General features: G+C 33.7%; 1 non-coding gene across 1 annotated transcript; it reads left to right on the top strand.

The window, feature by feature from the left end:
• Positions 1-11,235: 11,235 nt before the first annotated feature.
• On the top strand, positions 11,236-11,307 carry TRNAD-GUC (transfer RNA aspartic acid (anticodon GUC)). Its single transcript has one exon. It is a non-coding gene; the product is annotated as a tRNA-Asp (tRNA).
• Positions 11,308-14,147: the final 2,840 nt, after the last annotated feature.

The raw sequence follows: 14,147 nt of genomic DNA, 5'->3' as shown, positions 1-14,147 counted from the left end.
ACCATCCGTACTCTACACACTCTCTACCTCTTCTCTTTGGTACACTTTCTCTCCCCCTCTCAATTAAAATTCATTAATTAATTAAGTAATTATTTTATACAACTCAGTTAAAGAAATAGTTAATTAAACCACTTAATCAATTAAATTTAGATTAATTAATTGATTTAACTAATTAATTTATTAGTATTAATGTAATTATTTAAACTAAATTAGTTACTTTAACATATTTCTAAGACATACAAAAAATGGGGGGAGAAAAAAAAGGAAAGAGACGGCTTTCTATAGACTCGAAATCATTAAAGAGGGAGGGGGCTCTCTTTCTTTCTCCTAGCTATTTCTCTTAAGATTTAGGGTATAGGGTTCAGTACACCACCTCTCATTTTGTTAAAAGATTAATACATATTTCACCAAATATTGCAAACGTTATCTTATTTATATATAATTTTATGTTATAAATATATAGTTATATTTATATGATTTATTTGTGTTTACTTATTAATTATTAAACATAATTAATTGACTTATTATAATTACATCAAATGAAATTACTCATTTTTTTCTCTCGCCTTTTTAAGCACATAGTTTTTGTTTTATCATTTTATTGAACTTACTTTCACAATTCCACTAGCCCTACTACATATACTAAACGGATTGGGGGTGTACGGTAACCCCCCTTACTTTCGACACGTATTAGAGGCTTCCTTCCCGCTCCACTTCAGATCCAGTGCGTTTTTGACACGTCAATCAGTATTCAACCGATTGAAACTTTTTAATTGGCGAGGTTGTGGCGACGGAGGGTGAGAGAGAGTAGCGTGACTCGTTCAGGTCCAAGGGGGATTGCTTGATGCTCCTGTTTTGAGAACTTTTCAGTTTTCTTCCATAAAGTGAACTTCTATACCTAAGTGAGCTTTTATTATTATTGTGAACTTCATTACCTGCATCATCTTTTCTATACAGGTAAGTGCTTGGTTCAAAGAATGTGTTCTCCTTCAACGTTTTTGAACAGAATCCGAGTTCATCGACTCTGTTCTCCTTGAACGTGGGGATTAGTTGTGCGTGATTCAAAGGACGATACACACTCCTTATGGTTGTTTTGAAGGTTTTAGAGAGAGAGAGAGAGAGAGGAGATGCACTCCACTACTCAACTCCTCTTACCGTCTGTGATCAGCGACCCATGTATATATATCATGGGGGAAAACCCATGATATTATTTTTTAAGTCAGTTAATATTATTTTATTTTTTTCTTCATTTGTGTATCGATTGCACTAAAAATAGCATCAAATGGGGGAAAACCAGCCTATTTTAGCCACCCAACGAGCTCTGCTATGCCACTGTTGTCGCTCTGTTGAGCGAATGACTTGTTCTTTTTTCGGGTCAAGAAGGTGACCTTAAACGGGTCATATATGGCCCATTTAAAGCTTATGACGATTGATGAGGGTCAACCTGTACCCAATAACTTCCATTTGTTTGTTAGGCCCAATAATTTAATGACGAGGATCAACCCAGTAACTCAAATTTGTTTGTTGGGCCTAAAATTTAATGATTTTAATTTAATGACCAGGGTTAGCCCAAAAACCCACAACCCAATAATGTAAATTAATTAAATTAGAGATTTTCTTAACTTAGATATTGTATTAATTTATAATAAATTTAAGAAAAAATTCCGAATAGGTATCTGTACTCTAAGTCGAGTGCTAATTTATTACTCATGCTTTAAATCACGACAATCTAATATCCGAATTTTCAATTAGCGACAATTTAATATCAGACGTTAAATTTCCATCAATTAGAAAATAAAAAATCTTAAATACTCCCAAGTGCAACCTGCAACTCGTCACAGCAGTTGCCGGAGTCGTCTTCTCTGGCGGTGTTTCATCACTGCTGGAACCTACAACTCGTCACAGCCGTGGATGGAGGTGATCGACGGCAGTTGTGTAAAACCGAGAAAAGAGGGAGAGACTAACACTGAGACTGGCTGCGCTCCACCAATTGGGTTCGTGCTCACACCGTGATCTTCACTCACTCGCACAACGCCATGGCGCGCTCATGCTACTTCATCTGGGAAACTCACCAGCCCTCGTGGTGTCGTCGGTTGACAGAGCTCAAGAAATCATGCAAACACATGACCTCATCTTCTCCAGCAGACCCCAAACGAGCAACGCTAGGCACCTTCTGTACAATTACAAGGATGTGGTAACTGCACCTTACGGCGAGTTCTGGCGTCAGGTTCGTAGAATCTGCGTTCTCCAGCTTCTTAGCGTGAGAAGGTGCAACCATTTCGACCGGTGAGAGAGGAAGAGACCGCTTTTAATGGAAAACATCCAACACTCCTGTTCTTCCTTAAATTCTTCGTCTTCTCTGGTCAACCTGAGCGACGCGTTGGTTTCTGTCACGAACGATGTAATCTGTAGGGTTGCTTTGGGGAGAAAATACAGTGGCACGGAACGGGAGAAGTTTAAGAAGATGTTGAGAGAACTCCAGGATCTACTGGGAGATGTCAGCGTGGGGGACTTCATCCCGTTGCTTGCTTGGGTGGATTATGTTAGACGAATGAAGAGTAGAGTGGAGAAGAACTTCAGTATCAGTCTCTCTCTCTTTTCTCGGTTTTACACAATTTCCGTCGATCACCGCTATGCCACTCTGTGACGAGTTGCAGGTTGCAGCGGTGATGAAATGCCGCCGTCGCGTCTATTCGTTGGTAGGAAAGACACGGCGAATCAGGGAGGTTTTCCAAGAAGAAGAAGAAAGAGAAGGAGAGGGAGCGCGGGCGGGCGGAGAAACCGCCGCTGCCCGAAGTTGCAGCAGCGATTACTGTTAAAAGCGAAACAGAGGGAGCTGGAGGAGGAAGACTAACTTTTTACCCAGTTGGCCCTGGTTGTCTCTTCGGCGCCGGCAACAAGTCGTTTATCTGGCGTCGTGTATGATCGTTGAAATCAACTTTTCTGGCTGCACATTCGGTTGACACCACCGGCGTGAGGGAGCTGGTTTTTGGGTATGAACAGTGCTTCCTACTTTTTGTCATCTGACCGACGTCGCAAATTGAAAGTTCGGCTAATAGATTGTCGCCATTTAAAGTATGAGTACTAAATTTGCACTTGATCTAAAATACAGGGTATCTATCCGAAATTTTTCCTAAATTTAATAAAGTTAAATTAATAAGTAAATCCCATAAGTTAATTAATTAATTATCTTAGATTGTCAATTATTTAAATTAGATTTGAACAAACTAAAATTACCTTATAATTATTTTTAAATTTTATTAATAAAACAACAATTATTGATTTTAGAATTACTATTTTAAGTCCATTTAAAAATAAAAAGAATAATTAATAACTTTATAAAATTTAATTTATAATTAAATATTATAAATTATTAATAGTTAATTTATAATCATTTGTAACTATCAAATTTAATTATTAATGTTTATTAAATTTTTTAAATCCATTTACAATTGCTAATTTATAATTAAATATCAATAATTTAAAACCCATTTAAATTTGATCAAATTTAACTTTTTAAATTTCTAAAATTATTTTTTAAATTTTATTAATACAACAGAAATTGTTTATTTTATAATTAAATGTAAAGTCATTTAAAATTAACAAAAAATACAAAATAATAAAAAAATGTTTATTGGAATGACTTGATCTGAGATGGGGAGTGAAGTCCCCACCCCAACCCGACCTTGGAATATCAAAATTTGAAAACAGTTCTATATAAGACAACATGCCATTATAAATATTGGATAAATATCAAATTCATTATGTCATATTGGTTATTTTTATGTTATTTAAATGCTAAATCAATTTATATTAATGATTTTTTTTCTTGTAAGTAAATCTTTTATCCTAAAGCAAGCTTTTAATTAAAAAAAAAATAGAGGATTTGAATCCCTTGATGAAAAGCCCTTCTCCATCCATTGAAGATTGTTGATGGAAGTTCATTTTTCTCCTCCATAAAGGTCGGGGACAAGGATGGGGAGAATATGGTCTCCACCAGAAACCTGTCTATTGCTATTCCTAATTAGTTGTAATTAACTAATAATTTTTCTAAACAAAACTTTGATATAAATGAAGACAATCTACTTAATGTAAATTATATAAGCCACCCCTGTAGCCTGACCAACCGCCCCTCTAATTTGACCTATTTAAGTAACTTAAGTTGATCATTTATATGCTTATTTAGTTAATTACTAATAAGTTGCTAATATATTTATTTTGGATTTTTGTCAACAGTTGTTGGTTTAAATTAACTAGGATTTTTTCAATTATTTCTTCTTTCCTTCCATCATAATATTTGATAGTAGAGTTTCCATGCATTGCACGATATTCAAAACACCCCCCAAAAAAATAATGCGTAAGTTTGATTTACATGGGCTTAACTCAATCAAGAATGTCATAGGGTTGATTTTAATTAAATCTCACTAGACTTTTCATATTGTTTCCTTTATGATATCTATATCTTGATATATCAATTGACAAGCACCATGTTCAAAATGTAGGTACATAGTGCTCCTTTAGACTCTCATAAAACATCAAATACCAAGATTAACACTAACAACCTATAGTCAATCCCCATGCTATCATGAACCCGCAACACACCATTAACCCTGCAATGAGCTCACAAGGCGTACCATGAAACTATCCTCGCTTGGGACCTATGAGATGCACGGGTGGTTTGTTAAACGAAATTGAAACATAAAGTCTTATTGCATTCTCATTTGGATAGAGTTGGTTCCTATTGTATTCAAATATTATTTTTAGGTGACTTATTTATCTATGATTAATTTAAAATATTTTTAATTTTAAAATTTAAATTGAATGTAATTATTATGGTATTTAAATTGATTTTAGATAAACAATAATTAATTTTGAGTTACTGACATTTTAACATTTAATTGAGTGCGAATACTAACAACTAAATGTTAACTAACTTATATGTAGTTATTAATTATATTAATTTTCCTAAGTTTAAATTGTTTAAATAATAATCTATATTCACATCTATTATTATTATTATTATTACTATTAATCAATAACTAATATTATTTAATTTTAGTTCTCAAATAGGTCTAAATTAAACTAACCCAGAACGGAATGGCATACAATGGCTCTTATAAGTTATAACCATTGAATTAGGGTAAAACACCATCAAGAGGTCTAAGTCGGCTTTGCTCTATTTCTAACATTTTTTAAATGACTTGGGTCATTCTTTTTCCTTTTTCTGTGAATAACTTGGGTCATGGAACTAGCTTTATCCAAATATACACTGGGTGATGGACAAATGATATGTCAAAACGCCATTGACAAAATAAACCAAAAGGCACAATACCATCTCCATTTAAGTTCATTTTTGAATTTTCAAACCATTGTTGTCTTGGACAGTTGTACTGCTTGGCTTGGAGACCAGTTAGATTACCGGTTTTGTTTCACCCGAAACTGCTATTTTCCCAAAAAAAAAAAAAAAAAAAAAAAATTGAACTGGTAACCAACCTGTTGAGCCAAGTGGTCAAACTATTAGCCTATTTGAGGGAGGCAATGGTTTCTAAGCCAATTTTTTATTTAATTTTTAAAACATCACAAGTTAGATCTATTTAAACCAGATGGTTGAACCAATGACCTAATCGATCCTGGTTATGGGTCGGTTTTTAAAACATTGCAACAGGTACCATAACAATAAATAGGAAACAACCCAAGGTTTGAGGGAGGGTGCAACAAGAAGGATATAATTTTCATTTTTGTTTCTTCAAACACCCACCAATACATGTAGCCATGTAACATCCCAAAAAGTTAAAGAAACATTAATGTATTAACATGGAAAAGAGAGCTATGCATGGGATAACAAGAGACTGGATCTGCTCCTCACACATGGCACCTCACACCGATCTCACAGGCACATTCCACTATGCATTGAAAACATCTCCCATATTTACACGTTATTATTTATAGGAAGTGTTCCCAATATATGATGAGATGCACCTGTGAGGTTGGTGTGAGGTTACCGGTGTGAGGAACAAATCACAATTTTGATAACAAAATATTAGCACTTGAAAACAACATTTTCACAGCTAGTTGACGAATTGATTTTAATTATAACATAATTATCTATTTTATGGAAAACTAAAAATTCAAGAAAATGAGAATGCAACAAAGGAGACCGGATCTGCTCCTCACACTGATCGACCTCATAAACACATCCCACATGCATTAGGAACATCTCCCATACTCATACATTATTATGCACGGGAGATGTTCCCAATGCATGGTGAGATGTGCCTGTGAGGTTGGTGTGAGGCGCCTGGTGTGAGGAGCAGATCCCAATTCACAACAAAGTGATTGCTCCAAATAACCAAAGTGCAAGAAATTGCCTTGTCAAATTAATCAAAGCACAAGAAAGTGCCAAGCTTGGCACACTCCCTTCTCACCTTTACTCTCTTCTCTCACACCTTTCTTTATTCTAGTTTTTGAAATTTACAAGACTGCCACAAATAAAACAAACATCCTTATATAATTGACTCCATAATATTTGAAAATTACAAAAATACCATAATATAAGACAAATGGGCCTTCTCTATAGCATGCCACGTACAATTATTTATGATTTTGTCATCCTATAAATAAAATGCCAACCCTCTTCTTTCTCTATTCTCTTCCTCTCTCTTCTCTTATTTTTATCTCAGATTTTATTTATTCATTTATTTATTTTATTATTATTCTTATCTAAACATTTATTTATTTAATAAAATTAAATAATTATTTGTTCTAATAAAATAAACCAGTAAAATAAAAGAGATGTGACATTGAGAGAGAGATTTTAATAAATATTTATATTATTTATTTATTCAAAAATAATTATTCTCTCCCCTTGAGCCCAATATTTAGGGCTATCAATGGGTCGGGTTTGGTTCGAGATAGCCATTATACCAATCCCATCCCAATAAACTTTTATTTATGTATTTATTAGTTTATTGAATTTAATAAATTATTATATAAACATTCATTTATTTAAGAAAAATTAGATTGAACCAATGGATTAGGTCTATCCTGATGGAGATAAATTGACTGAACATAATTATAATGGTTTTGGTTCCATGATTTTACCTTGATTAATTATTGGATTGATTCTCGTTCTTACCTATCCAAAATTAATTTAGGTCCAGAACCAAATATTTTATGAAATATATAAATTTTATCTTTCTTGTAATTTTTATCATGTTTCATGTTTGAAATAGTAAATTGATAAATAATAAATAAGATAATATTAGTTAAAAATCTTTAACTTATTAACATAAAAATAAATTAATATTATTTTAATTATAATCAAGTTTATGATTTGATCCTAGTTAAATAATTGGTTCAAGACTGGTTGTACTTAGTCCTAGAGGTGTAAATCAGGTTGTGTCACCTACAGTTCGGCATGGCTCGACCCGACTTTGGACCGGCACGGCGCGCGAGCCGTGCCAGACCCGACACAATGGTCCGTGTCGTGCTGGGCCTAGGGTTTTTGGTCTGTGGGCCAGCACAACTGCTTAATAAAATAAATAGTTATTTTCAATTTTATTATACTAATTTATTTAACTATTGTATATATAAACAATTGTATACATCAAAATTAATATAAAATTAAAATTTTAAGGTTTTTTTTTCATTTTTTAAATAAATATGCAAAAATAGCTTCGGTTCGGTCCACGACCCAACTTGGGCCAAGGCTTGGCCCATGGACCAGCCTGGAATGCAGCACGACACGAGCCCGCATGGGTCGTGCCAGGCCAAGCCCCCAAGTTATCCTAGGGGAGGGAGGCATGGCCCGGACGGTCATGTGAATACTAGGAAAACCCTCTTTCTCTCTCTCTCTCCTACTCGTTCTCCATCTCCCTCTCTAGCTCAAACCCTCTTTCTCTCTCAAATCATCTCTACCCTCTATCTCCACTTTTGTCCCTTTCTCAACTTGACCACCTATCTCCTCTTATCTCTACCTTCCTTTCTTCCTTAGTTCTCTCTCTCTCTCTCTCTCTCTCTCCCTCTCCCTCTATGTCTCCTTCAATCTCCCTCACTCAACCCAACTCACAAAAAAGAGGGGCAATTATCAACACCCAATTTTTGCTTAGTCCGCCACCTGAACCCCAACTCATCCCAAACACGACCAAACCCTTCCGACCTCTTTGAAACACCTAAAAACCCAAGAGACCCAAATTTCACCCCAAGAGCCCTCAGATCCATCGTTAAATCTGCCCGATACCAATCCGATGGCCCTAATCAACCTCGGTCTATGCTTTGACCCTCATATCAGACATTACCCTTAGACCCTAAAATTACCCTTCCCTCATTGTCGAGTTACAAAATTCCTAAAATAGCCCCCTTGGACCAATTATCAAAATACCCCTTGGACCAATTACCAAAATAACCTTGACCAAATTCCCAAATCACCCCACATCAAATTCCTAAAATACCCCATAGGCCAAAATTACCAAAATACGCCATGACCTAATTACCCCTTTTTTCAAATCTCCCAAAATACCCCTTGACCAAATTTCCAAATTACCCCACACTAAATTCCCAAAATGCCCCTTGGACCAATTACCAAAATATCCCTGACCAAATTCCCAAATTACCCCCTCACACAAATTTCCCAAAATACCTATGGGCCAAAATTACCAATTTACCCCCTCGCACCAAATTACTAAAATCCCCCTAACCAAATTACCAATATACCCCTTCTTTCCAAATTTCCAAAATCCACGTGACCAGATTACCAAAATAATAAATTGAGATTCATATAAATTGTACATTTTAAGTAATAAATTACTAACTTTCCTTTTTTTCCAATTTCAGTTCTCATACTTTTACAATAAGAATCAAGTAAAACATAGCTTTGTCTCAAATGAATTTAGAAACTTCCGATAGCCCCTTAGCTTATGATGGCTTTAATTAGCAATGCCTTAGAATTTCTTTTCTTGGAGTTGTAAATAATTTTCTTATATTTGAATAGTTTTATAATTAATAAAGTTCATTTTTTGCCACTTATGATCAACTAAAAACAAGATACAACAGTATAACACTCTTTACTGGGCCAGGTTTAGTGTAATCTCAGCCCAGCTTTAGATTGGGTCCCATCTAAGCAGATATGGGCTTCATTCTCAGCTAATGGGTCTGGAGTAGGTCTAATTTCTATTAAACAGGCCTGGCTCAGTCTAGACATTTTCATTTTAGTAAAAGGATTGCATTTTTTTTCTCTTTTTAGCTTTTGGGGAGGGCAAGGGAGGGCGAGGAGTTGTTTAGTCTTTAAAGGAGGAACCTGCAAGTAATACAGGCTACAGCCTACAGCGTGTAACTGGGCAGTCATGGCACGGCTGAGAATTAAGTATAGTGATCATATAATTGGTCCAAGAAGCAAATCTGTGATCTCTATGGCCGGCGTAATCCACTGGACCAAGACATGGGCCACCAAGCCCAGAATTTGACAAGAAAGATTCTAACTCGGCCTCTCTCTCTCGGTACCCAGATTGCATGACTTGAGTATCAGAGTCTTTATCCTGAAGAAAGAACTTTGGGCTGAGTTTGGAAACAATGCAAATGGAGTGTAAATCCCAGCTCAGGGTAAATTTGCACTCTGGTTCATTTTTGCCTGTATTTGACAATATTACATTTATGCATTGACAAATGATAGACCGATGCATAATTACATTGATAATAAGATGTAAAATTATATCAATAAAAAAGAAGTAAATTTGCATTCAAGTTGGCTTTTGATTAAAAAAAGCATATACTTTATTAAAATTCATGTTTTCATCCATTATAGCTAAAATTCTGTTTGGTAGAAGATAAATTTGTCAGTGCAAAACTAACCCAATTTTGCAAGTTATATGAACCATTTTACACCCTACATATTTGCAATTGTTTCCAAACACAGCCTTGGAGTGACATTTTCTGTGATTGACAAAGAAAAAAATTTACATACACACATATGTATTACTTTTTACTTCTTTCAATTCCCTCTCATTAGGTTAATGTGTATTTAAAACATTAACCCCTATTCTCTCTTATTGAATCATATATTTAAATTTTTTTCATCAATAAATTCTATCAATTAGATCTATATTCAAAACTTTTAACAATATAAAATCAATGTTGCTTTTTAACTAAACAAAAGGCCAATCCATTCTTCCATCATGGTGACAAATAAGAAAACTCAACCTTCTAGGTCAAATATGTCAAGCCACGATCTCATGACTAAATAATAAAACTTTTTTAAAATAAAAATAAATACAAAAATTACAGAAAAAAAATTAAAAGAACGTAATTAAGGTCTGCACAGATTGGTAATTGTTCCCCACCCTGTGGTCTGATACATGCCTCTATCGAATCAACTTGGGCACTCAAGTTAACCACCTTAAGAATATTCTGGAACCCTTAACTCCATGCATGCATGAGCACTCCTCTCCCTCTATAAATAGAGGTTCTTCTAATGGAAAAGGAGACATTTTGTCATCCCATCATCCATTCCTTATTTGCTGACTTTTCTTTTTGGGTGATGATCCCTTATTCGCTCCTTAATCACCCATCCTTGTTTCCCAGATTTCTCTAACCAAATCCTAATCTCCCATTCTCATCTCTTCCTCAACTTCAAAGCCAAGACTACCATCAATATTGCCTTAGGCATGTTAAAGAAAAATAATTGTAATAAAGAGGGGTTATTTTTATTGCCCACGAAAATAAAATATAAATATAAAACTTAAAAATGACCAAAAAATGGGACTACTTTCCTATTTGGAGGTCGTTCAACAATTCAACCATTGCGTCAAATAATAAACATTATAAAAGATAGAAAATGTAAAAATTATAAAAAGAATTGTAAAAAACACTTTGACAAATCTCCAATATATCATATATTCATCATATTAAATAAATGTGTGATAAATAAGAATTATTATTAATTTAATAAATAAAAATTATTTTTATATACATAAAAATATAAAAACTTTAAAAAATTTGAAAAGATATTATTATTATTATTTTTGTCATCATCTAAAAGTACCATCTACAAAACAATGTAAACATTTCATCTAAACGTTTCAGATAGCAACGACAATACCAAATATAATACCGCTCAAAATACTTGTTCAATTTGTGCGATGCCTGTATTGAGTTTTTACTTGAAAATCTATTCGAACGTTTTAACCTAAAATGGAAATTGTGCCAATATAAAATAGTTAATATTTAATAAATTGTCATCGGGTCGTTGTAGTATAGTGGTGAGTATTCCCGCCTGTCACGCGGGTGACCCGGGTTCGATCCCCGGCAACGGCGCAACAATCTTTTTTCATTACCAGAGAAATAACCACGTAAACTCAATCTATAATAACACGTCAGATCACAGCCTAATAATGAGTCCCCACTCTGCGCAGCTGACGTGGTATTTCGAATTAGAATCAGCCCATTAGGGCTCGTTGGTTAGCTGGTTTTACTAAATAATGAGAGGCAAATCATCAGATTATGGCATGCTGCTCTCCAAAATGGCGCCACATCAGCGCCATGTATGAAAAAAATGGTGTTTTAAATCATGCCTTGAGAATTGGGAAAAGTATTTTCAACCCACACATCAGCAGCACCATTTTCAGTGCTGCATCTGCAGCATCCATACCAAACATATGCTATAAGAGTAAACTTGGCCGAAGGTAGATCACTTGGATGGAGAGAACAGGTTAGTCCAATTACTCTTCTTTTTCTTCTTTCTCTTTTGTGGTTTGAACTTTTTGTTTTAGGTTTAGTTTGGAAGGAGTACAAATGTAAATATGTAGACTACAAAGCCTTATATTTTGTATTATTTTACATATATACTATACACATTTTCATTAGTCTTAACTCTTAATGGCTTCTTCTGTTTTTACCTTCTTCGAATTCGATCTTTATCTCTTAGCATGTCTATGCTCTGTTATGTAATTGGATTACAGTTATTTGGAATACGAGTTCTAAGTGGCTCTAGGTATGCAGAAATAAGATAAGGCTATGGCTTATTCATCTTTAATTCTCTATCATCAGTTTTCCTGGTAAAGGGAAAGTCATCTTTCTCTCCAAGGATAGGCGAGTACTTGCTATCTTGTCTGGTCCATGGATTGAGCAGCGATACCTATGTCGACCCACTCAATTAAGGCGTTGCCCAAGTTTGAGAATGCAATGGAGCTTTATTGGTGTTTAATGGTTTATTCCCCTTTAAAGTCTGATTTTTTTTATTTATTTATTTTAGGACCCCTAAATTTACTCAGGGGCGGCCACCTTAAATTTATTAATTAACCATTATCAAAAGGTGTAAAGATAGACAAAGGGGAGGACGTAACCCACCTTGCCCTAAAACTGAAATACAAATCACATAATCTCACCATCTCAACCCAGTCCAAAAAGCAATAAAAAGAAAAACAATACATCATAAATAAAATAAAGCAAAACGACCATTACTTAATACGAATAACAAGAAGTCTTTAATAGTTTTCATTAAGGCCCCCTTCGCTTTTTGGCAAGTTACTTATACGGATAAACACTTATCCGGGTAAGTGCATTTACCCATGTTTTTATATTTCTCATGTAAATAATGTAATGTCCATTTTAGCCATAAAAATCCATTATTAAAAAAAGCCATTTTTTTTTTCATTTAAGTATTGGTAACTTTTTTCCCTAGGTGGAAAAGTTCTTTATCCACCTAAGAGATGGATATCATTTACTTGAGTAAGTGATAACCAAAGAAATAAACTTTTCCTGGTCCCCATATAAATATGAAAAAAGAATATGGGATTCTTGGTCAATAGGAACCAAGAATGTTTTGCATTGAGTTGTATTCAAGAAAGTTTTTCTGATCAATTCTTTTATTGTCCAAGAAGTCTGCACATCGATTTCCCTTTCTAAGAATATGAGAAAATTTTATTTGCGTAGTAGAATTTACTCTCTTAATTTCCCGCTAGATATAAGTAAATTTACAAGGAACTATGAACTTAGCAAGACAAATATTAACTAAGCACTTGTTATGACTTTTAATTTGAACCTCCAATATTCCATGATTGAAGCATAGTGTAATGCCATCCCTAAGAGCTAAAAATTCAACAATGATAGAAGAGTTGTTACCATAACAATTATGAAATCCAAAACAAAAAGCTCCAAAACTATTTCTCACGATACCACCTCCTCCGCTCTCACCTGGGTTTCCCCAACTTGCCCCATCTACATTCAATTTGAAAGGAAGCTCTATAGGGAGTGGCCAGTAAATAGTTGTTCTCTTGATTTGCTTGATGAGAATATTTAAAACATCAAGCATGAAAGAATTCTCATATGAAGATAGTGTAGCATAATTTAGACTTAATTGCATCAACCACCTATTAATTGTTGCTAACATTGCCTTTTTTGCAACAATGAAACGCAACAATGGCCCAATATTCATTATTTGGAACAATTAGCTAAAAACTATTTTTTTTTTCACATTAATTGTTGCTAACACATAGGCAACAATTCTAATTAATTGTTGCGAAATAATTAACAACAGTTCTGCAATTATTATCTATAATAATTTTAGTAACATTAATTATAGACTATTATTAAATTAGCAACAAGTGAATAATTGTTACCGATTTCACTAATTATTCTTCATTGCATTTAGTTACAATTCAAAATGGTTGCCAATATTTATTTAGTTGTTGATATTAATATCTTTAATTGTTGTAAATAATTTACAAATTGTGGTTAATAAAAATTTTGCACGTACTTAAAGTAATACTATTGTTGTCAATGATCACATAATTGGAACTATTATCAATGTTAACTTCATTATGTTACATCCATATAACATATTTTATATATAATTTATTATGGTCATTCATTTGTTCATTCAATTCAATTAATGGACAATCTTAAATCCATTAAATCCATCCATCACATGAATATAAATTCATTGGTTTCTAAAAGATAACATATTCAAACCATCATATATTAAGATTCGAAAAGTTTATACACAAAAAAGTAACACCCTAATTATTATTCTCATCAAATTTGTTCTTCTAGTGTTTGATTTTCAGAAGCACTAACATCCTCATTATTATTCTCTTGCAAAAAATAATGTATAAATAATTTTATCAATCACAATATTAAAGAAAAAGCTATTTAAT

The sequence above is a fragment of the Nelumbo nucifera genome, chromosome 8, assembly GCF_055504915.1.
Source record: "Nelumbo nucifera cultivar China Antique chromosome 8, China Antique-T2T, whole genome shotgun sequence".
In the NCBI taxonomy this organism is placed as follows: Eukaryota; Viridiplantae; Streptophyta; class Magnoliopsida; order Proteales; family Nelumbonaceae; genus Nelumbo; species Nelumbo nucifera.
Note: the sequence above shows the minus strand (reverse complement) of the source record. Positions and strands in the feature narration are given on the sequence as shown.